The 8972-nt window shown below is 38.8% G+C and overlaps 1 protein-coding gene across 2 annotated transcripts in view; it reads left to right on the top strand.

Annotated features, from left to right (window-relative positions):
- Nucleotides 1-461: 461 nt before the first annotated feature.
- The window catches only part of LOC136260803 (uncharacterized), a 119272-nt gene continuing 110761 nt past the window's right edge, over nt 462-8972 (top strand). The window contains exons 1-2 of one of the 2 annotated variants that reach the window (XM_066054673.1): nt 462-598; nt 6967-7090. The gene's annotated coding sequence lies outside the window, so the exon portion shown is untranslated. The remainder of the gene's footprint in view (nt 599-6966; nt 7091-8972) is intronic. The other variant, XM_066054672.1, reaches the window with a different exon arrangement.

Genomic DNA, 8972 nt, shown 5'->3' with positions numbered 1-8972 from the left:
ATAGCTTTTAAGTCTCTGTGTGTTTTGTTTAATTTAATTACATAAAATTAATTAAATGTAACTATTGTTTCTTTTCTTTGTATATAGCTAGTGTACTTTTGTGTTGTTATCCCTTTGTCCTTGTAGCGGCGTACTGGGCCCGGTGTTATTATTATTTTTCTTTGTAATGTGTGTTCAGGGAAGCACCCTTGTACAGGCTATACCTAAATAAAATAAATAATATAAAATAAATCAAGGCTATTTTATATAGGTGAAATCAAGCGATCAAGGCAATTTTCGACTATCGATCCCGGTCGCAAGCGTATCAACTGGCGGTATGGAAGTATATCTAGATGGAAGTGACTACTCCTTGTGGGTGTTGGGAGTCTTCTGGCTTCGCGCCAATATTAGCTATGCAGTTAAGTTGGCACCTAAACTCATTGAACCGGCAGTTGTTTGACCTTGGAGTGGTCACGTGGTAGCAGCAGTCAGTCTCGTGACACTCCCTGAGAGATATTCCGCCCCTACGCTGGAGTACAAACACCTCACTTGCAACTGGCCTGACGCAGATGGCTATCGCGTGATTGCTCCAGTGTACAGTCTGTGCCTGCATATAATAGTAAGTTTTTTAGTGTTGTGTTTTTCGTTTCAGTTGTTTTACCTTTTTTTTTCTGTTCCCCACTTTGTGTTTATCTGACTAAATATCTCCTGCTACCCCTTACTGTAATATGGATCCTATGTACGAATGCACTCTGGCGGAGGGTTGGACTACAGTCTCGTGCCAGGCGCTTTGTTTCGTTTAGTGTATTTGTGTAGAGGGAAGCCATTTCCAGATTTAGTCGAATATCCCATCCCTTGCTGCGATCGTTTGACATTTCATTCCCAGTGCCTGCTGCTGGGTGCGAGAGATTACTGCGACAGACCCACCAAACAAGACAAACGTGTTTTCCCACTGTGGGGGGTGGGAATGCATCAAGTTTCAGCTGCAGTGTACTTAGTGCAAACTTTGGCATGTTGTTGCAATAGTCATGCTTCTTGTATCCTCATTCTCCGTTGATAAAGGATGTGTTGCCATACTGCCATGAAGTGGTTGTTGAGTGTATTAGTGGTAATCAGAAAACTTGTTTCAGAGGATACGCCAGATAAATTTGATTAATTGTTTCTGCTTGCTTCCCTTTTTACCCCATCACCTCTAATTTCATTATTGCTGTTATCACCTCACCGCCACCTCTGATGCTAACAAAACTGGATATCATTTTATAGCACAGCAAACTCGCACCTCAGAAATGGTGGTATAATGTATAGACATAACACATCGATAAAAATTACTAAAGCTGGAGTAGTGCATGATATTAAACAATAAGAAGTGTCAGAGGCGTAGGAAGATATTTCAGGCAGGGGTGCTGAGGTGGAAAGTGGACTCACCTGCAGGGGGTCTGGGGGGCACAGCCCCCTAGGCGCTGATGACATTTTTAGATTTTTATACCTCAAATCATTGCAAATTACATGTTTATGGACAAAACAATGATCACATACATGCACATAGTACAGTAGCTACCTAAATTACAAATATGGATTGAAACCCTATAACACTGTATTACAATAATTTACATACATTTGTACTGGTATAAATGTCTCAGTACGTATTATATTGTGTATGTGTTACAATGGAAAAACGGCCTTGGCCGAATTATATAAAAATCATCATTTATAGTAACATATCAGTTATATTTGTGACCGGGCCTGTGAAAACAGGGCATGTGGGTACAAACTACACCCTGTCACAAAGCATATCATATCTCAGTATTGGAACAGAATATTTGCATTCTGCAACTTGCATCATAAAGCCAATTAAATGCTTGCTAAGAATTGAAATTTGCATTGCTATAACATAATGATACAAAAAGTTATGAGTGATGAAAGTTTGAAAAAGCAGGCAAAAATCATGTGCCCACATGCCCTATATTCGTAGGCCCAGTCACATTTATTGATTTATTTCCTAGTGTTAAATGTAAATGCTTTAACAATTAAATCATCAATTCTGTTCTGAAGCAACAAGTTGTTCAGTTAACATGCACTCCCAGACTACTTAATTAATAACACTTTGTAGACTGGAGAAGGATCGATCTCTCTGTTGTTGTAACTGTAACAGCTACCATCAATAAATAGGGAGGGGGGGTACATCCAACACATGTACTTGGGTATCGACACACACGTACACACCTTCTTATTCAATATTATCCACATTATTACTGCTACTAGCGGTATTTGATGCGTCTTATCACCTTCGCCTTTGTCACTTCCGTAAACTTTATACTGGAATCTGTTAATTGGAATCTTGTACTCCAATCTTATTCATCTCTGCATGTGACATCGTGTTGGATTGTGAATCCATTGTTTTCTATACTTCTTCTGAATCACGAATAATCGCACTGACTAGTGTTAAACAGTTAGCCAATGGTGAGCTGTGGCAAGTTGCAACATCGGAATTGTTGAGGTAATCGTCATCGTGACTGTCAGAATAGCTTTTTCCTGATCATGTGATCAATTTAATTACTTTGCGGCGTGCGCAGACAAATTTGTGGGGGTGCTCCAGCACCCGTTGCACCCGTGCTGACGCCACTGAGTGTTACATCCCTGCTGTGCTCAAGATACCATAACGGAAATGCACAGTAGGAATATAATACTTCTTATTGTTTTACTGTGATTTAATATCATGCACTACTCCAGCTTGTTTCAGTACTGATCTGCTATGGTCCCTACTCTAGTTAATTTTTTGTGTACTTGTTTGTTAACCTTTTTGTAAAATACAATTATTATGACTGTGAACTCATGTATACCACATCAAAAGAAAGAAATGGGCCTAGGTCTCAGCTACCAATTATCATCTGAAAAGTGAAGTATCCATTGCGCTTTGTTGTCAGCTGTGTTCAGCCTGTTACACAGCATTATGAACCTAGAATACCTCTGCAATCAAAGTAGCCGCTATTAAAAATATGCACAATTTCCGTTACGAAAGGAAGCCATCATGGACTACTGCCAAATTAACATCTTTTACTATCAGCAAAGATTAATGGGACACAAAGGAGGACACTGTAAGGCCATGAAGAATGCAATGCAGTATGCCAAAAGGCACGTGTCTGGCTGAAGCAATGTCGAACAGTGAGTCCATAGCCGTAGCCATTATTGAGTTACGCTTGTCTGAAGGCATCAGTCAATCAGTTACTTAGTCAGTCGGAGTCGGTCAATAGAAAATTCCATTTAATAATTAAAAGATAAATAAAAATTCTTGTTGAAAGTGTTTCGGATCAACCTGGAGGCTTTGTTTGGGCTTAGTTTTACCTAACCATTACTACCTCATCATCGCAGGGAAATGTAGGCTGGTTTTTGGGTGGTGTTTTTTCATGGGCCACGCCCCAACCTTTGTGGTCATGACCTCCCACCTACACATGGAAATCCAAATTTTTGTGAATGAGAAGCAAGTAATCAAGTTTGCCTGGCCTTACTGATACGAGAAGCAGAGAGAAACCAACTCATGCTAGTATGGTAATTGCCTACTAAATTGATAATCGTATACTGGTAGCACAAGAACGTAATGGGTATATCTACTTTGTGAAATGATCATCGTGGTTCCTGCCATATCATGACTTAAGTAGGTGAACAGATAGTCATTCTATTGTAAGATGATTATAGCTTTGAAGACATGTTCTAGTATAATATTGCCATTCATAGGCGATTACTCAAAGGAAGTTGTCATGGCCCTATGACATATAGGCCTTATCCTCATTGACATCATAATTGACAAAATGGTCAGTTGGTATGGAGATGTACTTTGTCACAATTTCATTTGTAGTAACCAAAATAAACTTTGTTTGCAGATTTCATGACTTGGGACTAGTTAATGTCATGTGGTGACTCATAACAATCCTACCAGACCTAAGTTTTGATATGGATACAAAACTGCATGTATTTGTTTTGTAAGACTAGTATTTATGCCTCCTTGCTGCAGTATGTGAATGTTATCATAGCGAAACCCATCTCTCCCAACCAGTACACAAAAAAATTTAGAATTTTCAACTAGAGTAGTACTGAAACAAGCTGAAGTAGTACATGATATTAAATCACAGTAAAACAATAAGAAGTGTTATATCCCTACTGTGCTCCAAGATACCATAACGGAAATGCACAGTAGGGATATAACACTTATTGTTTTACTGTGATTTAATATCATGCACTACTCCAGCTTGTTTCGGTACTTATTGTCAAAGTGCTATGGTCCCTACTCTAGTTTAAATTCCAATTTTTGTGTGTACTTGTTTGTTAACTTTTTTTTGTAAATAATTATTATGACTGGTGAACCCACGCATACCACATCTGAAATGGTGCCGCACATCCAACTATAGCAATTATCATCTGAAAAGTAGAGTATTTGTTGTCAGCTATGTTCAACCCGTTACACAACAGTACGAATCATGAACTGTTCGAAAAGCACCTCTGCAATCAAAATAGCCACTATGAAAAATACGGACGATTTCCATTACGAAGGGAAGCCATCACGTGCCGGCTACTGCCAAATCGACACTTTTTGCTGTCAGCAAAGATAAATGGGACACAAAGGAGAATGCTGGTAAGTCCATGAATAATGTGTGGGCTTAGTTTTGTCTAACCAATACTGCCTCATCGTCATCAAGGAAAATTGAGGCTGGCTTTTGGGTGATTTTTGTGGGCCGCGCCCACTCCTACTATACAGCACTATTGTACTGTATGATACAACCCTGTACAAAGTACCCACACTATCACCACCATTTTTATATAAGGTCCATTACTACGAGTGATTGCACAACCAAATATGGCACTTGACATCAAAGGCGTAGCTAAAGGGGGACAAATACCCCCCCCCCCCCATCACTAAGTGTTTTTGTTTTAACCTCCATCACAAGTTTACCAGTATTAAACCCACATGCAAATGACTATAAATTATGTGTGCTACTATGTGGTATCACCAGGAGTTGCTAGTGAATGCATACACACAACATTCAACTCACTTGTGAATCCACTGAATGAAAATATTAGAGACATACTTCTATATTTAGCCTAGATTACTCGCATGATAGAGCATTTTTGAATCTAAAAAGAGTGACCCGCTCTACAGTAAGTGACTTCTCTGCAGCAGGAGTCACAAGTGACAAAGGAGACCAGATGACGTTACGAACCTACTGTCTATGAGGTGATAAAGTGTTAGCTAAATGTACCAAGTTAATTTTCTCGAGTCGATCACACTGGACCTTTGTATGGCAGTGCAGTCTATTTTTTTTACTTTGTCAGTCAGTCAGGTGGATCAGTCGATGTGTTAGATGTTATTGTGGAATGAATACAACAGCAAGAAAGACAATTCAATGGAAGGTGAAAGACAAAGACGATGGAGGGTAGAGCAAGAAACCAGCTCATGAACAAAGAGAAGAAAGATTGTAAACTAGATGAAGCATAGGTATGCCACTAATATGACAAACACAGTGCAGCTACTCACCATGGCATACTTTTGCTCAGTTTATTTTAAGCTTATGAATGGGAACAGTTTGAAAATGATGATTTGGAACAGTCTGTTAGAAATTGCTAGCTATTTGCAACAAACGGAAACTCCACTTCAATCAAGACTTGTTGCACACAGAGAATGAAACTCAGCTGTCAGCACTTTTACAATGCTTGTTATAAAACCCTAAACCTATGCCTTAGAGTATAGAAAAATCTGTTAGCAACAATCCAGCCAGCCATCCTTAAACTTCAATCCAGCATCAATTACAAGAGCATCAGAGTAGGTGTGACCAGTGAGGCCAGAGCCTTATCACTTTTTGGCTGAAATAAAAAAAAAACAACTTGCAAAATTGATGAAGCCAAAACTGAAAGTAGTGAACATGGAATACTTAGCATATTACAACAATTTACAGAAGCAATATTTATCTAACCTACATTTCACTCAGAACAGCTTCATGTCGACTTTGTCCATGTTAAGTGCCTATAAAAATAAGTTGATGTTGTGCTATTTCCAAAACCTTGTGCTAGATATATAGCTGGTAATAATATTATGCATAGTTTTGTAATTTTGGATTTCATAATTGGTGAATTATTTTTTGTAATTCTCTAATTCTGCAGTCAAGGCTACACAGGTTCTTGGGCTTATTAGGAGATCTTTAGAATTGACTCTATAGTTTATATTTTTGTACAAGATGTATGTTAGATGTTCGGCCGCATTTGAAATATTGCGTACAATCTTGGAGTCCGTACTTAGCCAAACACATCGACACCCTTGAAAAGGTTCAGAGATGTGCGACTAAATGCCTTCAAGGATTAGCCCACCTGACTTATCAAAGCCGTGTTGAAACTCTGGATCTTTACACTATATTGCAGACACCAAAGAGGTGATATGATTGAAACGTATAAGATACTTCAACGATATTATGACTTGGACCCATCTACATCTTTAATTATCACCACCAGGGGCCATTCTCTTAAGCTCTTCACAGAAAGATCAAGATAACTTGTTAGACAAAAAATTTTTTACGAATAGAATCTATGGAACTCCTTACCTGGCTTCATTATTTCAACACCAGCAGTTACAACCTTCAAGCAGCGCTTGGATAATTTTTGGAAGCAATCCAAATATGAGCACCTTCAAAGGCCTGCAGCCTAGCCTGGCAATTTAGCATTGCCTGGGCATCTACAAGTCCATTAATTATGCAACCCAGTACTAAGAATAATACAAAATACGGTTAAAATTATGTAATAAATAATAATGAATGAATAAATAAATAATAATAAATCAATAATTTTTGATAAAACTACAAGGCCTAGAGACATGAACTAAGCGGGGATAGATTCGCCTGTAATTGAAGGCACAACCGTATAATAAGTACGCCTGTTCATGCTGATGACTTGACCGTACGTGTAAATCTATATAACGCCCAGCACCACACTCTTGCTTAATTACAGATTGTGCGAAGGAGAAGATTATTAAACATCCGCACTCCTCCCCGATTATTAAACATCTGCACAGAGTGCAGAGTGATAGCAGGAGAGCCAGAGGCCACTTTACATGTAAACAACAAAATTACAAGTAAGTTTAAATGCTTGTAACTGTGTATTTTGTATGCAGGATATGTGCTCCAGTGAACACCAGCTGATTCCCAACTGGGATACCAGCTGATTCGCTAGTAAACAACAACCAGGTGATGCACTCGTGAACAACAAGGTAATGAGTAATGTAACACTTGTAGTTGTATTATACATCTTCATCCTTCATCTGGCTTGCTAGCGACTGGAATTATTTTCCACCTGGCTTAACTACTAGCTACTCTGCTGTGTGTCTGTAATAAACAAGAAGATGCATTGCTGCATATACAACAATGTGTAACTATCTCCCGTATGTTGTGCATGGCTGTATATGTAATATTATAGACTGATCACTGTGCCAACTAGTGCCAATGCCACACCGCTGATATATTGGAACATCACCAGTGGCCTCTAGAAACAATAGAGTCTGTTGTGCCATATTGGCTTGATTGGGATCATTTGCTAATTGTGCCATAACCATGTCCCTTGTTCTGCATAGCCTCACTTCACTGCTGAGTCATTTTCAGAGACACGTCACACCTACAATGTAAACTTTCAATATAGCTTGGTTTTTGTGTCAGTTGTGTTTTAGTATTGTGGTTTTCTGATGCCAGTTAAACTCCCTTGACTGTGTACGTATGCATATGTATCATTTCCTATGCATCTTTTCCACTTGATCTGCACACAATGTGTTGCCATGTACTGTTTGTACATGCCCCATCAGTAGGTTGTCCCATTGGTGATTGTACTTTGTTGTATTTGCCCCGGGTCTAGATAAAATAATAATAATAATAGTTACTTTGCTATGCATTGCCAAGGAAACAATTTTCGAACAAACAATTTTCAATAACTTATTACGCACAGAAGTATCTTCTCAACCGTTTTGTAGTTCGTCTATAGTATTTTTTCCCTGCAAAATCTCTCTACAAAAACCTCAAAGCTACTCTTCATTTTCATACACATACTTAGGGACACGTCCCTATTTGAAGTTGAAGAGATACACATTTCCTAGTAGCCTAAGAGGCCTGCTACGATGTTTTTTGGTTACTGAATACATGAAGAGCCCAATGGGGGTCACGGAGTTTGTAGAGAGTTGCTACACCTGTATTTCAAAGTGGAAATCATGTACTCTGAAATTCAGTGTGGCAGCAATTTTTGTGTAATGTAAAAGTTGGCATTTTTCTCAGCAAACCTTTCCTATGCTCAAGTTTAATATAAGCTGGCTGCTTTTACCACTAGAAGGATTTGCTCACGTGGGTGTGTATGGACAAACACAGATAGGTACACACAAATGTTTGTACAAAAAAAAATTTCAGTAAACCAGGCACGCACCCACAGCCAGCCTTCCGTCAGCTGTGGGCACGCCTGGTTTAATAATTATCGTTATGTTCAGATTTGGCTTTGTGTTTACTTTGGAAACATTCTTGTTTATCTCTTATAAACAAACCCAAATGGTAACAGGGGTAGTGGAGTAGGCCAAAGAGTGAGAGGGCCAGCTGTAAGTTCAAGACCAAAAAACAAAAGAAAAGAAAGAACAAGGTGATGCTGTGCTACTTCTAAAAATCAGGCGCCATGCAGCTAGCTAACTTATCTGGAGTTAACCAATAGGTTTTTGGCTGTGCAATAATACATAAGTAATGTATTGTAATTCTCGGATTTTGTGATTCATGAGATTTTGATAATTCTTCAATTATGTTGCTATGCACTGCTATGGAAGCACTTGTTAAACCAAACCACTACTAGCAACATATTGCGCACAGAAGTGTCTTCTAAACTGTTTTATAGTTTGATTATTGTGTTTTTTCCACAAATTCTCTCGACAAAGCCTCAGAGCAGCTCTTCATTTTCATTAGTGTACGTAGGGGATAACTAGGCATACACCCCAG

Source organism: Dysidea avara, chromosome 7 (genome assembly GCF_963678975.1).
Source record: "Dysidea avara chromosome 7, odDysAvar1.4, whole genome shotgun sequence".
Taxonomy (NCBI): Eukaryota; Metazoa; Porifera; class Demospongiae; order Dictyoceratida; family Dysideidae; genus Dysidea; species Dysidea avara.
Note: the sequence above shows the minus strand (reverse complement) of the source record. Positions and strands in the feature narration are given on the sequence as shown.